At 37.4% G+C, this 21,968-nt stretch overlaps 1 protein-coding gene and 2 long non-coding RNA genes across 3 annotated transcripts in view; 1 reads left to right on the plus strand and 2 right to left on the minus strand.

Moving 5' to 3' along the window:
- LOC147584175 (uncharacterized) overlaps nt 1–21,968 on the plus strand; it is a 102,580-nt gene that overhangs the window by 48,114 nt on the left and 32,498 nt on the right. The gene's annotated exons all lie outside the window — the stretch shown is intronic.
- LOC147584176 (uncharacterized) lies at nt 1,661–11,329 on the minus strand. The gene is made up of 2 exons (XR_015255224.1): nt 11,196–11,329; nt 1,661–2,123 (listed from the first exon to the last, which is right to left on the minus strand). It is a non-coding gene; the product is annotated as an uncharacterized LOC147584176 (long non-coding RNA).
- On the minus strand, nt 12,213–19,241 carry LOC147584177 (uncharacterized). The gene is made up of 3 exons (XR_015255227.1): nt 19,132–19,241; nt 17,515–17,628; nt 12,213–12,279 (listed from the first exon to the last, which is right to left on the minus strand). It is a non-coding gene; the product is annotated as an uncharacterized LOC147584177 (long non-coding RNA).

Here is a 21,968-nt window from a genome sequence, read left to right on the forward strand (position 1 = left end):
GTAAAATTTTACATAAAAGGCATCATGTATTTATATTTTAAACTTTTTTTTTTTTTTTTTGCCCTCTCAGTTATAAGAACTTAACCATCATGCCCATTAATACAGAGCAATATGCTGGTATAATAATGTCATAAGCTTAATATACTATAACTTATTTTACTAATATGACATTTCAGTTGTTTCTAATTTTTTATGAGACACATTAAAATGAAAATCCTTGTTCACATACTTTTGATCAACTCTCAAATTGTTTTCTTAAAAATAAATCCCTAGTATTAGACCTAATCAATCTGAGGGTATGCATACACATTATATATTTTGAAACACATTGTGAAAATTCTTTCCACAGAATTATCAACAGTCTGTTTTGTGTCCATTGACCTGTGTCTTCACCAAAAATGTTTTTATCATGTTTTTACTCTTTGCCAATCTAAGTGAAAAAATGTATCCCTTTGGTTTCATGTGTTTTGCTATTGTTTCTTTTCTAAATTTCTTTTGCCAACTTCTGTAGGCAGATGTTTCATTTTTCTTATGTCTGAGAACTCAATATATTATATCTGTCAAATAATATAAATGTATAAATAGCAAATACATGTAGGAAGTCATCATATTTATTAACTTTTTCTTTCATGTATTTTTTTTTCCTTAGCAAATGAAATCAAATTTAGCGGGCCCCCTTATTAAAGTAACAGAAGACTCTAAGTTGATCTTATCTATGAGTTAGTCAATAGCATCTCTCCCAAGCTGTCTAAGTTCTACAACCAATGAGGCAATGTGATTTGAGGCTTATATTGTCATACTTTCTAGATCTAAATTTCCTAACTTACTAGATGAAAGAATTATATGAAATTATTTGTAAGGACCCTTTCAGGTCTAAAATTCTTTGAATCTCTGTTTGCATTGTATTGGGTTTTTCCATGTTACCATCGAAGCTTTGAAAAATATTACTTGATTTTTTAAATAGCAGGACATGAAAAATTGTAACTCAGCAGTCTAATTTCATCAGTTAAGCAGAGTTGTGTTTCATTTTAGTCTTTGTACCCAAGCCAGCCAGGTCATTTTAATTGTATGGCTTATATTTGCAATCATAGGATGAGCTCCCCAATGAATACATCTCTTTGTTGCATTGTCACTTCCAAGTGTAGGATGCTGAACTGAAATACTTTGTTCTTCCCTGATTTCCCATCTAATAGTACAGACCCTTGGCCTTGCGAATTCTAACAGTCATAAATACAGCAAGGATATAATTTTCTTCATAAAATATAATAAAGAGCTACTAGAATTTTTAAACAGTCTCTTTTGTGCTCCAGTGAGTCAGTAGATACACTATAATCAATGTTTTGGTTTATCTGAAATATTTTGGAAGAGTAGAAGAGAGTAGCTTACCTACTCCAGTGTGTTGGACGCTAGCCCTTTCTCTACTGCATTCTACACTTGGTGCTCGTAGTGTAGACTAGTGATTAGAAGCCTCCAAACCTGATTCACTGCTTCCTAGGTACATGGGCAAGTCATTTAGTAATCTCTCTAAATCTCTTTCCTCATCTCTAAAATCAAGATTACATTAATTCCTTCCTCCTGGACTTGTCAGGGATGATTGAGATGTTCATAATGGCTGACATTTATCCACTGCTCACAACCCTTGCAGACTCAACACTTGGTACTCAGTGAATGTTACTTTATTATCTTCACAACCATCTTCCACAGGTGAAAAAAAATGAAACATATAATTCGGTCACATAATAGTTCCCACTTATAAGGAAGGTGCAGTGGATGCTGTTAGAGTCCTGCTGGACCTTGCTAAATACCTCAGTCACTGATACCTGGGACCTACCCTTCAGCCTGTGCTTCAGGTCCTTACCAAGTTCAGAATGACTAACAGCCACATGAATGTTCCTCTGATTCAGGCAAAAAGAGTTAGTGACTTCTTAAAAACAAACATGTCAAACCTCCAATTGTCAGGAGTCGATCAAACGATTAAAATCCCCTGGTCCTTTGTTGGGTAATTCCTTTTCAGCTGTTGTACATCATGTTTTTCCTTCCTGGGCTCTTTCCCTCTCCACTGGTTGCCTTCTCACAGTTCACATATCTCCTTGGGTAGTGATGCAGGCCAAGGGTGAGTTTGGCTGGTGGATTTTAAAAATTATCTTAATTAGTTATAAAAACTTAAATGTTAAGAATTTCAGATAAAATTGAGATTTCTGGCTTTTCTTGATAAAATGGGTAGATATGGCAGCCCCGGGCTGTTATTCCCACATAAATGCAATTGACTGGTAACCCTCTTAGATGGGTCACATGCTCCTGTCCCACACCCTTTTTTCCATTTACCCAGCTTCATTTTTATTACTTGCTTAGCCCCTGTAGACATATGTGTTTATGGACTCTGCCCTATGAGGATTTGTTGTTTTCCTCTTAACTTCCATTTGCTGGCCTCTTTGTTCTGACCTTTCTCCTTCTTTCCTCACTCTCAGGAGCCAGCTCTGGTGTTTGCACCATTGCTGCTTTTACTGGCTTCTGTCTCTATAGTAACAGGAACATAGCAGGGAAGTGAAAAATTCTGGGTAGTACCAGCAGGGGGTAGGAGACTCCTGAGAAGGGAAGGGAGATTCTCTGCACAAATTGGTGGCAACCTTATCCTATGTTTAAACAGTGTTGATGCCTGCCAGACACACTTTATTGACCACTCCTCCCCTACCCTCATTCCTGTTGGCCAGGAAGTAACTTTCTGCAGATGTTCCTTACAATGTTATTGTTCCTTAGAGCTGAAGGGCTTTAATCCACGTTCATCTCGAAGTCTGCCTAACCACTTCCCGGCCTTGCTTAAGGAGCTTCCTTAAAGTATTGCTTCTGGCAATTTTGATTCTGTAGAACTGGAATGGGACCTGAGAATATGTGGTTTCCAGATCTTTCGAGTGGCTGGTCCAGAGTCTAATAAAAGCTTCACTTTGAAGGTAGGAAGACTGAGACCCAATCAAAGGGCAAAATTCTACTCAATCATGCTTATGGCCAGGATGCAAGATCTCTTCTCTCTATAAACATTCATCACAAGTACCAGAGACTATTTTTTTTCCAGTTTAATAATGCAATTGAGGCTAGCTTTCATTTAAGCCAAATGTAAAGAGAATTTTAATGTTAGAAGTTTCATATTAAAAAAAAAAATCTAGCTATTTTGGCTTTCCTCGAGAAATGGCAGCACTGCGTTCCCACATGACATGACTTCAGTTAGTAAACATGCAGTCATCTGAGTACTTGAGTCAGTAGTTGGTTCCAAAATAGGACAACCTCAAAGATATGTATAATCAAACTTAAGAATAAAATGAATGGATTTTATTTTCATAGGATTGGAAAGGTTTCTTCCTCCCCCTTTTTCTTTTTATTCCTGTTTTGAATTCTTGAAAAGCTTGTGAATTGTTCAGTTTCTCTTCCTGCTAAAATGACCTGAGTACAGGTTCACGCTGTGAGCAGTAGGACGTTTTCTAATCTTGCTTTGCCACAGTTAGGCGATAGATAGCCATGACTGTTGCATTAAAACAGCTAGGTACGTGAGCATTAAATTCCATGTTTTGTCAGAATTCCATGGAGAATCAAGAAAAGGATATTAATTTTAAGTGAATAAGTACAATTTCATTCACAGTCTGGGGAATATTATAAGATTACAGGTATAGCTAATTTCAAGAATTTTATGAGCTTTTGTAGAATACAAACCCAAGGGTAAAACCACCAAAAAAAAAAAAAAACCTGCATGAACGTAATTGAACAACAAGTAAGGCACAATAGAGATGCTTAGTGGCACAATTTGTAAGTCTCGCATTATAATTCAGGTTGAATAATGTCTTTAGGATTCAGTGGGATGTATTTTTGCTGCCTTTGCTTTTGGGTTTCTGTATTGTCAAGGGTGGTTCACAAAACAGCTCTGATCATTAGTGGGAGAGCTTTTGTGAAGGGGGTGAGAAGCCTAGAAAGTAAAGTCTTGGAAATCAACTAAATGCCCTTGTGTTTTATTAGCTAGCACTTTTTATAGCTCATAATAAAGTCAGCTCAGAAGGTCACTTCTTGAACATGGCTATGAATATTGTAGTGTATGAGTTCTCAAATTGTTTATAAGCAGACTGGGTAAGGAGTTTTAATAAATACGTGGCCAAGAGAACTATTCCTGAATTGTGGGGGAAAAAAAGTTGAATCGGATTCCTCTCCCCATCCACCTCCTCCCCCCTCACTCCAGGGCTGCATGGTCTATCTTCATTGAACCTGTGGTTATTTTATTCTTGTTTTCCCTTTTGTATTTCATATTTGTAGAAATTGTGGGGTGTTACAGAGCTATTTACATACTTTATTTTGAACTCAGCTGAAAGATTTTGTCAACTTTATATCATGCCATCGTATGTCTATTTTTTTTTAAAGTTTCTCCATGGTGAATACAAGGCTCTTACAGATAAAGTTCTCACCTGAATTCCTTTATTTTTGAGCTCAAAAAATTGAGGTGTAATTATTGGAAACCATAGCAAGTAGGGCTGTGTAGGCAAGGCAATGGGAAAACTTCAGTGAGAGACAGAAGTTAAAAGTAGAAAGCATCTAGGCTTGCTTGCTGGAATAATTTTCTCAGTGTCACATTCCTGACTGACAAGTATTAGATCAAAGGGCTGGGATGCAGGTTAGTAATATTTGCAGGAACAGCATTAAACTTAAAGTCAATAGTATATTGTGCTGAAGCACATATATAATTCACATCTCTTTATACTTGCTATTTTTTGAGAAAGTTCACTTCATGAAATAATGCATTCAGTCCAATAAAACAGAACTAATACACAACACTGCTGATGTACAGGCATTCTGCGTACTTGATTTATACAAGGTGAATAGAATAATGCAGGTTGGCCCATGTTCAATTTTCATCCACTTGAGTTTTATCTTTTAAGCTGTAGATGCGGACATCGTGTTGTCTCTAGTGTTCACATTTCCTAGTTATAAAGTTAATTATGACAAGCTGATTGTTGTCTTCAACACTGATGACTAACCTTTGAAAGATGCTTGCAATTTTACTTGATATTTGTTTTTGTTGAAGGTACAGTTTAAAAAGTGAAAGCCAGCTAGTCAGTTTTAGTTTATTTCATGGTGATTTTTATAGTTTTTATTCCTGTCTTTTATATGAAAATATATTACAGACTTTTCCTTCCTAATACTAAAAAGAGATGACAGTGAAACTTTTAAAATTGCATCATTTGAAAGAAGGTAAGCATAGGAACATAAGTAACTTAACCATATTATTCTGGGTAACATTGATACTCATTACAAGAAACATTTTTGTTTTTAGCAAACACCTAACTGTCATTCAACATTTGTAACTCCATACATTTTTGGGGGTTGGCTATGAGGTTTGGGTTTTTTTTTTAGACATAATAAATGTGCTACAACATAAAGTTTTTATATCATGTTGTAGAACTTATAGTTTTCTTTGATGATTTTTTCCACTTTAAATAAAACAAAGATTGAAAGAAACAAGAGGAAGATCTCTTGGATGAATCAGTTTTTCATGTGTATTCATTAAGTTCATATGCATGTCTTTCTGAATATACATGTACCTTAACTTTCCTAAATCCTCACATTATCATGAAAATAGATACTTGCCATTGTCTCAAAGTAGCCCCTTGATGAAGTACAATACTGGAGTTGGGTACCATAGGTAGAAGCTTTATGCATCTTGGGAGAAAGTACAGGGAAATGAGGGAAACCTTCTCTGAACTCCATGGGGAAGACTAGAGAAGTTTTTGACCATACCAGGAAATGGGAAAATAATGTTGGCTATTTCTATGTGGTTTCCTATTCCCCAGACCAACCCTCATGCCCCCAAATCAATGACTCTTGCTGCCTCACTCAATCTTGAGGGTTCAGCAGCAAAAACTAGTTCATTCTTTCAGAGGTTCATTTCACTTAGGTATGTTAGAATTAGGTGATGGGGAGGGGATGTGCCTGGGTGGCTGTCGGTTAAGTGTCTGATTCTTGATATCGGCTCAGGTCATGATCTCACGGTTTGTGCATTCAAGACCCAAGTCAAGCTGTTAGTGCAGAGCCTGCTTGCAATTCTCTCTTTCCTTCTCTCTGCCTCTCCCCCACTCTTTATCTCTCTGTCTCTCTCTCTCTCTCTCAAAATAAATAAATACACTTAAAAAAAATAATTAGATGATGGGACAATTGATCATCCTGGATGGATACCCTAATATGGAACTTATTCTGACAGTAAGGAAGAAAAACAGTGAAGAGAGAGGCAGGTGTGATATTATTTTCAGAGTTAAATTGTTTTACACCAGTGGTCAAGAAAAATGCATTTGAATTATTATTATTTTCCTCCAGTATTTGTTCCAAAATGCTCTTTAACTGTGTTGATTAATTTCCAAATCCCTTTGAGGCTGAAAGCCAGGGGTTGGTTATTTAATCTACTTCATTTGATTTGAGGTTGACTACTCTAGTCACATCGTAGGGTCACAGGGACCCTTGCTGCAGCAGGAATTAGTACTCTCTTTTAAGGCTCCAAAATTCCTCCTCAAAAGGGAAAATACTCTTCTAGAGTAAGTTAAAAACCTTTGTGTGGGTGATTTTCTGTTATAAATGAAAGTGCTTTTACATTTCTTGGTTTATGGACCAAGTTATATTTCCTAATGAATATACAACAAACCTATATCCATATTATAATGTTTTAGGATGGGTGGGGCATGTTAAACAATCAGCTTTCCATAGATTGACTTTGTGTTCAAGTGCCTAGCTGTAATTTGAAGTCTAATAGCAATTTAATTTTGTTTTTCATTCTTTCCTTTCCTGAAATGTCACCACAGACTCTACTTTATTTGAAACATATACATGCAGAGATATTACTATGCATAGTAGTTCTTTAATTGCAGCATATTTCATTAGGTTGCACACATTAATTCCACACTATTGGAAAAAAAAAAAGAAAACTGGAAGTCACTACATGGTAGTTAACTTCACATGAATTTTCATGAGTAAATATACACACTGGTTTGATGCTATCAGATGAGTGATCCTCAAAATTTCATTATTTGAGGCCTAATATCACCAAATGCATAATTATAGAGTTGGCAATTTAACCATGCTGAAGAATTTGTTTTAATGCATCTGCCTCTTTAAAACTTTAATCTAAATTCAGACTCCTTGCTGGGACACATGGATAATCATATCATCTACCACGATTTTCTATGTTGCATCCACTTCTTCTACTCTTGGTAATATTTTTGCAATCTATGACCTATCAGCCTGGTTATATATGTTCATTTATTCAGTGATCATATATGGAAGGAGCTATTTTTGAGGGCACAGTAGTGAAGGAGACGAAGAGATTGCCATCACAGGGTTTATATTCAAGGGGAGGAAAAGGGGAGATAGAAAGTAAGCAAGCAAATTATGAACTGCTTATAGGATAGTTTTAAAAAGTGGTATGTCCTGCCAAGAAACTTAAGCAAGGTGAAAATGCGATACTGACTTGGTAGAAGATCAGCTTTAAGTGTGATGGTCAGAAAAGGCTCTCTGAGGAGGGAACGTCTCACCTGACACCAGCTAGGGGAAGGTCTGAGAGGTGGAGTGTTGTAGGGAGAGGGAAGAGCAAGCACAAGGCCACAGGCAGAGCCAAGCCTGGAGGTTGTTGTAAGGATCACACAAATAAGGCTGGAAAGAGAGAAAGCTCAACAAGTACATGGAGTTTGGACTACACCCGTCTTTATTTCATGTTTATTGTGACTCATTTGCTTTGTTTTGAATAATTGTTAAGCAATAACAAGATAGTTTATTTATAAACAAATTATACCCTTCAAAATCTTAATTTTTCTACTCTGTAGACCAATAAAATAATTATTACATTCAAATGGTAATATTAATTTCTTCTCTATTTAAGTTGTATCATGGGTTCTCAAATTATATCAATGAAGCATCCGTGTTTTGAATTCTTATATTATACTTAGACATAAACAGGTTTTTTTTTCCAGAATTGAGGTATCTGTCTATAAAGTTTTTCTCCCCCTATCTATTCTTTTATATCTCTGAGTGGGAATGCCAAATAAGGTTGGTGATTATTTTCCTGAGGCAGTGAATCTAGGATTTATTTAATTGTTTGCATAATCAGTTGAATATGGTTTGAGCCGTCCTGTTTTCCAGGGGCCTTATTCTGTTAAATATATGCGCTTTCTCAAATTCTTTTTTTATTTGCTGCTCTGTTTGTAACCTCTAAAGCCTCCTTATTATCTCTCACCAGTATTTGCCCCTCATACTGATTTAAGACTACCTGTAGGTTTAATTAACTTGCTGTTTATTTCTCTGGTCTGGACCATTAATGAAGATGTTAAGTGAGACCTGGCAGGCCCTCCCACACTGAATATACTTTGCCATTTAAATTCTATTTTGCTTTGGGATCCTCAACTGCATTTCAACAAAGTATCTCTCCCCTGATCTGAATCTGGTTTGGAAACCAGATTGTATGAATCCTTAGTTTCTATTTTCCAAAAAAAAAAAAAAAAAAAAAAGATCAGTGAAAGGAATACATTTAAAGACTTATTGTTTTTTTCAGTTCTTGCAAGGACATTTTTGCATTGCATTTTGAGGAACATTTTAGCTAACCATTTTGCAGATTTTGCCATTTTCCTCTCTTTAGAAAAGCAACCCATCAATACTATTGCTTTCAAGCTTTTGAGTGATGTTTTGATAATTTGATTTCTTGAGACACTTAAGTGATCATTTTAGGAGAAAAATTTTGTTGACTGATCTCAGGTTCTATAAATCACTTGTATTTATTACCATTGTTTTACTAAATGTTATGATTTGAAGCTTTTTTGTTTTTAAGGTCTTCATTTGGACACTTGTTTAATATATTTAAAATAAGAACAATGTTTTGCGGCTTCACTGCTGATTATTTGCAGTTTGTAAGTGTAGCAGGGAAGTACATCAGGACTCTGGCTGTCCCTGTTCCATCTCAGGCCCCAGTTACTTCCACTGCAACATATGATACTAGCTCAAACAAACAGACTTGCAAAAGAGGTGTCTAGGAACTCAGACATGCCACCCGGACATGACCACCATCCTTTCTATCAAAGTGACTGCAGAACCTGAAGGAGGAACTGGGCATAGAGGGTAAGAGTTTATGGAGGGGTTTGCAGGGTCTTGTGAAAGGGTGAGGAGTAGGTCTCTCCCCTCAAGTCAACAGAGATAGTCTTCAGAGAATTATTGACCCACATCCCCTCCTATCTCCTAAGCACAGTGTATGCTGGTGCGACTATTCCTGGGGAGGAGGAAATGAGAGAACATGGAAGGCTAAGATTTGGGAGCAAGGAGAGGGACTGCTTTGAGAATGGCCTATGCTCCCAGATTCTACTGAAGGAAAAGATGTGTAAGTGTTCCCCATAGGCTTTGTGGGAGAAACTTTCCCAAAGGAAGCCTCTTGGAAGACAAGACAGACACAGGAAAAAGAGACTGAAGATGCACTGGGAGATGAAGACTAAGGGGCATGCCTAGTAGCAGCCAATGGAGACATTTACCTCCCCGAGGGGTCTGGTTATCCTCAGAATGGCAGCAGGTGTGGGAGGAAATCCTTGAGCAGTCAGGCATCAAACATCTTTCATGACCAAAGGACTCCAAGGCCAGGTTATATCAGTGCTAGTCCAATAAGCTCTTTTGTACCCTATACCTTTTGCCCCTTCTTGGCTTTTCTGCTACAAATTTGGAAAGGTCAGAAATCAAGGCAGAGGAGCTAGGAGTGAGGAGAAATACAAAGCAGTAAACAGAAATGTAGGGCACCATAGCTTTTCCCCACAAACATGGAGTTTGGGCTCAAAGCAGGGCTGACAGGGAGGACAAAGGTAACGATTAAATGAACTTTAAATGAATTAGTTTTAACTAGTGTCTTAGACTGGCCATTTTAGTTATGGAAGAAGAGCATTTTTGTTAACTAAGAGTCACTTAAGGACTTTCATTGTCTGAGAAAAGTTGTGGGGTCTGGGTAGGTAATCCTTAAGGGGAGAGAAATGCCATCCACATAAGAATGGATGGGAATAGAGATGGAGGTCAACAATAGTATTCTTCCACCTTTACCTGATGTAGTTCTAGTCTTTCACCCTAACATTTACTTTTTTGCTTTTGGAGATCACGGACACTATAAGTGATGAGACTTGCTCTCGGCAAAACAGCTTGGAATCTCCTTGGAGTTGGCGTTCTCAGGCTTTATTTGGTGTCTACTTTTTGTCTCTTTTGCTGTGGAAATGAAACCCAAATCTGGTTGTGGAGAAGTTCAGTAGGAAATGTAAATATCAAGAGAAAGTAACAGGATGATAAAGGATCTGAGATCCTTGCCATCTGAAAAACAGATATAGCGGGCAAGGCATGTATTTAGCCTGTAAAAAATGAAAGATGTAAAGGGAATTTGGTATGTGTCTTCATATGTCATGGCTGAAGGACTCTAATTCTGTATGTCTTCACAGAATCAAACTAGGGGCATTTTAGGGGGAGAGATTATATGCTAATGTAAATTACAATTTTGAAATATTCAGAACTGTTTTTAAATACTGAAACTAGACGTTCCTATAAGAATGAGCTATTATCTTTAGATATTTATAAGCAGATACTAACTAGCTATATCCAAAGGGTGGTGGAGAGGACCCCTGCATCGGGAAAAATCTTGAATTTCATACCAGGGGCTTCCTTACCAATGCTGAGATTTTAGGTGTTGATAAGGTGAATGGAAGAGGCACTGGCTGGGACCCTCAAACTATCATTGCTCTGCAGTTAACCCTATAATTGGCAGGTTAGGAATCTGTGCTTACAGAAATAGTACTGGCAGCAACATGTGTGTTCACTCAAGACCAATATGGCTACTGCCCTAATCACAGTTGTACAGCCAGATTTTTTTTTCTGGTTGTGGTAGCAAGTGGAAACAAAACATAAATTGAATATAATGTCAATTACAAAAATAGAAGGTGGAAGCAACATCAAATTTTTATTGGTGCTACCAAAACTATCTGTGTATGTATAATGTGTAAAGTTTTAGGTCAATGTCATGATAGGTTTCACTTTAAAGACTTCCCCCCCCCCCAAAGTTGTAAGCATATCTGAAATCAGAATAACTAAAGGTTCTGAAATGAATTTTCTACATAAAGCAATTAATATTTCATTACCATAAAAGACAAAAATAAATCACAAATGCTTACCTCCTCAGTTAATGCTCCACCAACATACATCCTGAGGGCAGTCATGTTTGAAGTCATAGTTGAATTTTTCATGTCTCTTTAGGGAATTAGTCCTCAAATTGAGACTCTAATAATCTTCTGAAGGCTGTGCCTTCCCTCTGGAAGCATAAATAGGACTTACAGGATTCATTCATTCATCCATAAGTACTTTCAAACATGCAAACATACTGTTATTTTAATATATTTTAAAAAACCAATGGGGCGCCTGGGTGGCGCAGTCGGTTAAGCGTCCAACTTCAGCCAGGTCACGATCTCGCGGTCCGTGAGTTCGAGCCCCGTGTCGGGCTCTGGGCTGATGGCTCAGAGCCTGGAGCGTGTTTCCGATTCTGTGTCTCCCTCTCTCTCTGCCCCTCCCCCGTTCATGCTCTGTCTCTCTCTGTCCCAAAAATAAATAAACGTTGAAAAAAAAAAATTTAAAAAACCAAAACACTCTGTGTCTCACATTCCTATCTTGCTACCCACCCTTCATTTGTCTGCTTTATGGAAGAACTTTCTAAGAACAGTCTATAATCATGTTATACCATCTTCTCCTACCATTCTTTCTTGAACTCACTACTGGAGTGATCTCAAGTTTTCTTATAGTTTTAAATGCTAATCAGAGCTAATTTATATTACCATCTCAGATCTCTCTCTTGCCAAAGTCAGGATCAGTAATGGTTCCTGGGTGGTAGGCCTTGACATGAACCTTCAAGTTGAGATTAATAATTTAGGCAATCTAGGGGCGCCTGGGTGGTGTAGTCAGTTAAGCGTCCGACCTCAGCCAGGTCACGATCTCGAGGTCCGTGAGTTCGAGCCCCGCATCGGGCTCTGGGCTGATGGCTCGGAGCCTGGAGCCTGTTTCCGATTCTGTGTCTCCCTCTCTCTCTGCCCCTCCCCCGTTCATGCTCTGTCTCTCTCTGTCCCAAAAATAAATTAAAAAAAACGTTGAAAAAAAAATTAAAAAAAAAAAATAATAATAATTTAGGCAATCTAGAAGTGGGCTGGTTCAAGGCTGGAGTTGAAGTCCCCAGGTCAGATACATGGTTTCATAAGCCTAAACACTAAACTAAAAGAGTAAACAGGAGTCAATTTATGAAATTAGGGTCAGGAACACAGAAGCCAATAAAAGAGTTGTCAGAATCAAAGTGAGATAACTGAGTTCTGTGAGAAGAAACACTAGCGGGTAACTAAGGGGAATATTTAAGACCTTATTTATCCATAACTTATAATCTTCATGTCTGTGTTCAGTTCTGAAAATTTCTTCTTCTCTATCAATTTTTTTTCCCTTGGAGAGGACTAAATGACCTACACTCTGAAGGAAAAAAAATAGATTTCTATACAATGTATTTTAATACATGTTAAATGATATGAATAATATTTCCCCCACTGACAGTTTCTAATCCTGCTTTACTGTAGTTAGAGGGCTATAAATACATTGAGTTTTAATGAATCTTTGAAATAAATTATTGATGATCATGAATTTTCTCACATGAAAGCCAACTAGAGCTATTCCCCTGCAGTTTTATGAAAGTAAATTGTGTCTGTATATTATAAGTCTATTAGGAGAATCATGATTTCCTGCTGTTGAGAGCTGTGGGTGGAATGATTTAGCAACATGGTGGTCAGTTTTCAGTAACCCTTAGGTTATTAGATACCAATAAGACACCTTTTCTTTTCCATGACACACCAGGGATCTAGTGAAATGGGAGCAGAGCACAAGAAACAAATAACTACATGCAAGTAGATACTGAGCCATGTAACCATTTTGCATTTCCTTAGCAATTGACATTGAAGTTGTGATAAGACAGCCTTGACTGCATGCATTCCCTGGGTGTATTCAACATTTATCTGGCACTGAGCACTAATGTAAGTGCAGATAGGGATCTCATTAGAGGTGTGGAAATAATACATACGGGATGTCTGAAGGAAGGAATACCTTGGTTGGCAAGATACCTCCAACAGGCCATAATTTGTATAAGCAGCCCTAACTAAAGTTCTTAATAATCCACAACCACCACAAATGCATAGAGGAGCAGAATTCCTGAAATAGATTCTGATACTTTGCTTTTGAAAAAGAGAGCCACATATATTTTGATATTTTTGGTTGTGAGCATAATTCATCTTTGCTTTGCCCACCAAGTGTTCAATTACCTAACAGGCAAATGCTCAGGGTCCTAGGATGTGAGGGACACCAAAATACTCTAAACAACTCAGCTTGGAAAAAACAAAACAAACAAACAAACCAAAAAACACTTAACTTGAACTTTTCAACCAAAGGAACCTGGGGGAAAAATACCAAAAACACTTTAATTTCAGCACATGCATGAAATTAAGGGTTTTCTGGCTTAGGTTTGTTTTTTTGTTTTTGTTTTTGTTTTTAATTACAAATTGAGGAGCAAGTACCATAATCTTTTCAGGTTTGAGGGCCTTTCAGAGGTCTTCATGTGACCGTGTTCTTCACTGAAATGGAAGTAAAGTCCCCTCTGAAAGTGCACAAATGACCCATGCTGTGTGCTGGTCCAGCAGTGTCTTTGTGACCCAGAGGTAATTAGTCTGAGCCCAAAAGGAGGACTGGATTACTCTTATCTTCATGTGAGCTTGCAGCACGACAAATGTTATTAATGGTCATAAAATTATCTGATCTTTTTTTAACACCAGCCTTCGCATTTGTCTCTCTGACCTCATGTGGCAGTTATTCCCACAGGCTGACCGATGTGCTGGGCGAAGATGAATTTCTTTTTATTGGTTTGAAATTTATTGTCTGTTAATTTCATTGATCAAAGGGAATAAAAGATCAAAGAAAGGATAGCCCATTACATGAAGATACAAATCATTATTACTTTCTTTAATATTTTTGACATTAACATTAATCACTATGAATTATGGTGGTGTTCCTTTGGATGTAATATGCAACTTCAAACACATTTTAGTTTAATACCACATTATTGCTCACCATGTTACTTAAGCAAGTTTTCTTTCAGCACAGTTTTTTTTTTTCCCTCATTTGCAACCAAATGGGGGGAAAAGCATCATGTTTGTATCTCTAGAGGCTGTGATCACACATCTGTGTACCTGTATCTGCTTTTGCAGCAAAATACTTAATATTTAATAGATGTGACGGAGCTATGTTCTTTCCTCAGTAAACTGTACTGACTTGAAAGGCATATAAATATTCAGGATCTGTGGAATCAAAGACAATTTTGATATTTTGGGGGGAAACTTAGAGCTGCAAATGATAATAGGATTGTGTATTTGATTTGAAAATATGAGGAAAAAGAGAGAAAGAAGCCTTTGATGCATCTATTAAGACCTACATTTCCTGGCCAAATGACTGTTTTCCAGGACATTTTTATGGGGATTTTTTGGAGCTAAGTATGAAAAGATTCAGTTATATGCGTACTTTTGAGAAGATGATTGGAAGTAATTTGTTATGTCTTTTTAGTCAACACATATCTTTGGTTATTTATAACAAGCAGTTTTTGTTTGTTTTTTTTTTTTTTTCTAATATCAGTTCAGTCCTTTTCTTTGAATGTTGGCCCTATGTGGTTGGTTATGACCTCATATAACAAAACAGATACTTGAGAGCTATAGAAATTTTAGAAAGTATCCTGTTCACCTCACTTTACAGGTGGAATGCTTAAACAAAGCAGTTTAAGCTTTGTTTGTTGTGTTGTCCAAGGACTTACACTTACTTATCCACTCACACCATAGGCTCTGGAGCTATACGTTTTGGACTTCCAATTTACTGATTTCCAAAGTAAATCTCATTTGTTCAATGGCCAAATTGCTTCTAAGGCATATTGATTCTTTTTAAAACAATTGGGGTTGCCTGTTTATTTGTTTCAGTTTGAGACTGAAGGTCTTAGGCCATCACATGTCAAGTCGAGTTCCATAGTCATTTACTAAGCATCTAGTGTGTGGTAGGCCTTGTGCTAGGCACTGGAAATACCAAAATTATTGAAAAGGTAGCTTCAGATCTTAAAGTCCAGTGAAGTAGACAGACTCTGGTAAAAATAAAATTAGCAACATAAAGTGTCAGTGATAGATGCTTTTTGCCATTTGTGCCTGCATTCAAGGGAAGGGGTGCTTACCTCTAGGAAAGATCACAGACTGTTTCAAGGAGGTAATTCTTGTCTATTTGAAATAGTGAAGAAAAAATACGTGTTTTTCTGGCAAAAATAAGGTCATTCAAGGTGGACAAAGAAAAAACTGAGTGTGCAAATATCCAGGGATGTGAAAAATTACAGCATACTCAAAACACTCAGTTGTGCAAAAGATATGGGAGGAGTGGTGCTTGTGATAGGAGATGAGGCTGATGAGGGAGCCAGCAGCCATATCCTACACAGGTGCAAATCCTATGCAGATACAAAGCATTATCTGATTTGTGTTTTAGAATACTGTTCTAAGGACAGTGAGGAGGACTGGCTAAACGGGGCAAGGCAGGAGTGGGACTGGAGTTCAAGGAGGCAGGCCATCTCTTTGGCTCAGGCAAGAGTGACCAAGGCCTGAATAACAACAAAGTGAGATGGTTTATGAGAGAGAATTTGGTAGACCGAGGAACTATTTTGAAGGGGGAAAAAAGGTGTCATGAAAATTAAAGTGTCAAATACGTTATCCATGATTTTGGCTTCTTTGAATGGAATAAAGATGAAAAGTGTAACTGTAGGGTGAGGAAGTGTGGTAAGGACCCAGTGAGCTCAGTTTTGAGTATGTTGACTTTAAGGCTACTGCATGCATTTGGGAAGTCATTGTGGCTAACACCCAATGGGATTCACAGCTCTGGTTTTCAGATGAGAAATACCAGTTGGTGGGATAGGTGAAGAAGTCAGGTGAAGGAATGTTGTGTAAGTCTGTGAGAGCTTGTGAGCATCCAGACACTGCTAGGAAAGTAGCAGAAAAGAAGGAACTTGGAATGCCACCACCATTTCTAAGAAATTTAAAGGAAGAACCATTGGTGGAAAAGCCTTCTCAGGAATGGAGAGCCAGCAGGCTGATAGTTCAGAAGAGAAGGTCATTAATGTTTCAAGGAGCAGTCATTAGACTCAGAAGCCTCAGGTCATGGTGAGGTATCCATTTGTCTTGTCTATGGGTAGAGTATCAGTGCCTTCAGCAGAAGCAGTTCCTGGCGTGGTGCAGCAGAGATCTATACCAGAGGAAGGGAGGAGAAGGGCAGAACAAGCTCAGACAATTATTCCATCACAAAGTGGCGATGTTCAGGGGCGCCTGGGTGGCGCAGTCGGTTAAGCGTCCGACTTCAGCCAGGTCACGATCTCGCGGTCCGGGAGTTCGAGCCCCGCGTCAGGCTCTGGGCTGATGGCTCAGAGCCTGGAGCCTGTTTCCGATTCTGTGTCTCCCTCTCTCTCTGCCCCTCCCCCGTTCATGCTCTGTCTCTCTCTGTCCCAAAAATAAATAAACGTTGAAAAAAAAAATTAAAAAAAAAAAACAAAAAACAAAGTGGCGATGTTCAGAGAAAATGCAGGGGTCAAGGAATGAGGTTGTGGTCAAGAGACAGATTTGAGTAGTTTTAGAGACTGATGGGGAAGAAGATAAAAGGATGGGGGAGACTCAACTTATAGGTGATGGGACAAGTTACAGGAGAATATTCTTGGATGCCATGTGTTCAGTGGCACAGGTAGAAAGCTGCCTTGGATAAGGAAAAGCAGAGACACACTTTCAGGCCCCAGAGACAGAGTGTGGATACAGACTTGCTGGATGGGAAAGAAGTGACATGGGGGAAGCCTCCAAAACTGCATTATTCTGAATATAAATCCTGACTTGCCTTGTCAGGTGTGTCCTTGGGCAAGTTTTATTATCTCTCTGATCTTCAGTTTTCTCATCTGTAAAATTGCAGCATTAATTATCTAGACCTTATTGAGTTATATGAATTAAATGAGATAATGCCTATAAATTTTCAGCTCAGTACCTAACACATTATAAGTGCTTAAAAGTGGTGGCTATCATTAAGGCTGGCTTTTATTCCTACACTCTGTCTGATTTTTAAAATCCTCCTGCAGGTGCAACTTCTCTCCAATCCCTTGTTCCATCCTCCAACTTGTGGCCCGATGCTGGCACTTGCTTTAGCTGATCCTTTGGTGGCTGTTTAGAGTTGAACATCAATTTATTATGAATGGCATCTTGCTTCTTCTACAAACTTCTACCTAAGTTTGTACCTGGTTCAAAGGGAAAGCACAGCTAGTCTATCATTATCAAGCTGTCACTTCTTATCCACTTCATTCATTCAACTCATTTGCATTAAACCACTCTAAGCCAGGTGAAGATATATTGCAGTGCTAAGACAGACCTGCGCATCCATGGGGAACATACAGAATGCCGCATCAGCAGGAAAACCAACGGGACATAAGGAGGCCAGTCTGTACTTTCTGAGACTGATGGTTGCTTGGTTTTTCACTTGTGCCTGAGGAGAATTAGTGATGGGCATGAGAGCAGGGAATGAGTGGAAGAAGTAAAACATACTCATCTTCTTCAATTAGCTTCTAAAGTGAAAGATCAATTGTCTTCAACATGATGCTCACCTACCTTTCTTAGTCCCAGTCTCAAAATTTAACAAATTTCCTTGGAACATATCAGTATAGCCTTTCAAAGTCTTGTGCATGAGCACACAGAGCAAAATGGTAACAAATACAGAACTCACTAGAAATAAGGCAAGGCAGTCACCTTCCAAATCATCATCACTTGGAAAATACCCATGTGTGGACTCCTGTCACCTCTCCTCTTGCCCGTTCTCTCACACACAAACACTCCAAGAGGCATAATGAGATTTTTTTTTTCTCAAATATTTCGTTTATTTCTGTGGTAAAAAAAAAAAAAATCTTGTGATTTATTAGTCCATTTAAAACCCATTAAAGATCTACTTGCTTTGATTAAATGGCACCATTTTAAAGGTTAATCAGTGTCATTTTTTATATTTAAACTTAAAGGTACAGTGCTTCTTACTTACTGAAAATAACTACCAAAAATGGAATGAGAGCAGTCTTTGCAATGCATACTTACTTAAAGTGTGGAATAAATACAGTGTGAATCATTTCTTGGTCAGATCCTATGGGTCAGTATGCTACTAATAATATACATTTTTCTCACTTCTAGCAACTACAAGGTCAGTCCAAGTGTCCTTGTTTATAGTTTTCTCCATGCATCTCTATACCAAGCAGTCTGAAAAATACCCCCTCTGTCTGCCCTTTGATTTCTAACAAACTGTGTTGGTAGACCTCTTGCCACCAAAGCAGAAAACTGTGTTGTAGACTAATGGAGAAATACTCTGTTTTTCTTTATGAATGCTATATTCTGATTTGCTTTACTCTCTTTTGCATTCTTAATTTATATGTTTAATATCAGCCTGTTTTTTTTGCAAGTAATATTGGAACATCATAGATGAGACTACAGTCATTTTTGACCTTCATCCCCCATCCGAGTCTTCTGTCAGCTTCTCTACTTAGTTTGGTATATATGTAATCATTTTGGTTCTTAGCATAAAAACATCCTTCTGCAGGTAACCATTCATACTTTGCATTTTTTAACCTCTGATGTATCCTAGAGATGGTGTATTTTGCATTCTTAATTTATAAGGTGAAACTTACAAAGAAGTGTCCAAATTAGTTTGGGAACTATTGAAAAGAAGAAACTTTTCACAGGCAAATCAATTATTAGTCGGTATTAGGAAGGTAAGTCCTGCAACTATTTAAATGGATTTCTTGGTTTTATTAGATGGTAAGAGAAAGGTTAGTTTCTATTTTCTCTTGAGATCCTGACCATCACCTATCCTGAGATTCTCTGTTGAACAGGACTTTTCCCCATTTGTCTGTATAGAGTGTGATTTCCTTCCTTGTGATTTCTCATCATAGTAAGAACTAGTTGTAAGAACTTTAGTTGTAAGAACTAATTGTGGGGTGATGTTCCTTACCTGGTTGCCTGGAGTTTACTTTCCAATGAGCCACTGTATCAGGCAACAAGCATCCTTTTAATATGATGCACACACACTAATGTTGGATAACTCATGTGTGCTTCATCCCTGGAGAGAGAAAGAAGAAAGACACTATAGCAAAACCTGTATACAGTTTGCTCCTTTTGTGTAGAACCTATTGAAGAAGCAATACCAGTTGGATGGTGCTATGCTCTGTGGCTTTGCCACAGATAGAAGAATTCAATAAGAAAAAAAATTTTAAAAATCTAGATGAATTTAATCTGTAATCATGAATAATTATTTGACTATAATTCCCTTGTTTACCAAGTAATTATGGTTTTAAAATCTGTTTGGGTTAGCATTTAGCTTTTCTCCATCCAAGGGAATCATAACATTGATGGAATATCTATCAGCCCATTCTTATGAGCTAAAGTAATTAAAAAATTCTTTATTATTCTCTGTATGATAGTAACCTATAATAAATTTGGAATGAGTTGTTCAAATATTGACTATCAAAGCAGTGTCCTTCTGCTTCTATGAATAAAGGGGGGAGTGAATTTGAAGGGTTTTTTAAAGCTTTAATGAAACCCATGACTTTATAGTTACCATACATTGGAAAAGAAACATCTAAGAGGCTTATGCACAGTGCACATATACAGGACCAACCACAAAATTATATACAAATGTGATACCAGTATTAATCAGACCACAGAAATGAACTTAGGATTCAAACTGCAGAAGCATGAAATTTTAGGAGGGTTCTATTGTAAGTTAAGATTCAGTGCTATTTTCTTTTGATTAAGTTTAAACCAGGAAATCGACCCTTTTGAAAGTGTGCCACATGTCATTACTATATATATGCAAGCAACCATTATAACATGGTGCTGCTGAACAAAAATTACCATTTGTGGTACTTTTTATCTTGAATTACTTTCTAAATTAGGACAAGGAACTATAAGCAATTAAAAAAACAATCCTTCCAAGAAAATGAGTGCATTGGACCAGAAGATGTCTGAGGTCTTAGTGCTATCATTGTATAATAATTCTAAGACACCTGTTATTCCAGTAAAGATGCTTGGATTTGTTTTCCTTTTAAAATGTTATTAGTGGCTATTTAAAATTTGCAAGTGAAGATGGTGGAGCAGAGATAGGGGTTCTCAGCAGGTACTGGGAGAACAGTGTACTTTTTTTTTTAAGAACCACAATGTTGAAACTACGTAATTACATAGTAACTGTTGACCTTGTAATTACACTGTAAGTACCTGTAGTGACAAGATAAATGCATGGTTATTTCAGTCTTTTAAGCTATAGGGCTCTCATGCGACCCTAACAATGTAAGCTACATAGTAATTTATTTGTAGAGTAAATAGTGCTTACCCACAAGTAATACCCACACATGTACAGTGCTTGCTATACAGATCCAGAAAAATGTGGCAAATCAGTGCCCTCTAGGCACTTTTATTAAAATGACATATAAACCACATACATGTATATTTCTAACATTAAGTTATTTGTGGAACATTTGGGGGATTTCATTGCTGCTTTTTGTCCTAAAATTCCCTATTCGCTACAGAAATAGAGGTATAGGTGAGCTGCTTTTAATGATAATTATTTTTTTGTTGTTGTTACAATAGTATGTAACCATATGGTTTGTTAACTGGGAGTCCTCTTGTCCTTACAAGTTTCCTTCATTTAAATAAAGTTGCTTTGGCAAGACATGTACATATATCAAACAACATTTATTTTAATAAGTTTTAAGTGATAATCTATATGGAATGGCTGTAGAAAAGAAATAATAGTTGTGAAGAATTTTCTAAACCATAGATGTTGGCTACTAACACTTATTGAATGTTTATTAAGCCCTCAAACATGATAATTACCCCAAATATTTTCATGTTCACACAAATTCAGATTTCAACAGACTGAATTTGTGACAATTTGATTTTAACCAAGAAGTGAGATGAGTTGTTTTTCAGTCATTTATTCATTCACAGTATTTTTTCAGTCTCTCTGTGAGCCAGATACTGTACTCAGTAGTCGTTAGAAACTATTAGTTTTTATAATGAGAGAGAAGAGTGACAAGTTACTTCAGTCTGCGGTGTAAAAATAATAGCATAGGATGAAATGGGAGTGAATTAATGTCATATAGTCATGAGAGGAAAGGTGAGGTTGTGATGGAGGAGGAGAATGTTTAGTCTGAGGGGTTATCAAGGTACCAATACCCATAGACAAAAGTGAAATGGCATGGGAAATTTGAAGCCTCTGTGTCTGGGACTTGGGTTTTGAGGGTGTCAGCTTGTGGAGAGAAGACTCCAGAGACAGACACCATGCCTTGAACAACTTTCTGGTAGGCAGTTTTGATTTCATCTTGTGGTCGTTGAAAAATCATTAGAGAATCTAATCTTCTAGAAGGAGAAGTGGACAATGTGGACAATGCATGAGAATAAGACAATACATCCATTTGGAAGACGTATTATTAAGGTCACTGCAGGAATCCTGGGGAAAGGTGATGTTGCCCAGAATTTGGCACTTAGGATATTGGTGGCTTCTCTTATATTCTGTCCATGTAGTTCTTTATTCTGAAGTGTTTTGAGTCACTGCCTGTAGTGAATATTCTACATTTGTCTAGGTGCAGTGTAAATGCAAGAAAGGATATAGACCAGTGGCCCTGGAATAACCAGTCTGGAACTGTTAATTGGCCAGGGTTTAGCAAAGATGCTTATAATTGGACCCTGAATGTAATGTATCCTACAGGAATGTTCATAAGTTCTGTAGGTGGAATTTGTCAGCCTGAAGGTGGTTTCAGCTCATGAGACATACTTCAATCTTTCCTTGTC

Source organism: Puma concolor, chromosome A1 (genome assembly GCF_028749965.1).
Source record: "Puma concolor isolate L17-30 chromosome A1, mPumCon1.1.hap2, whole genome shotgun sequence".
Lineage (NCBI taxonomy): Eukaryota > Metazoa > Chordata > Mammalia > Carnivora > Felidae > Puma > Puma concolor.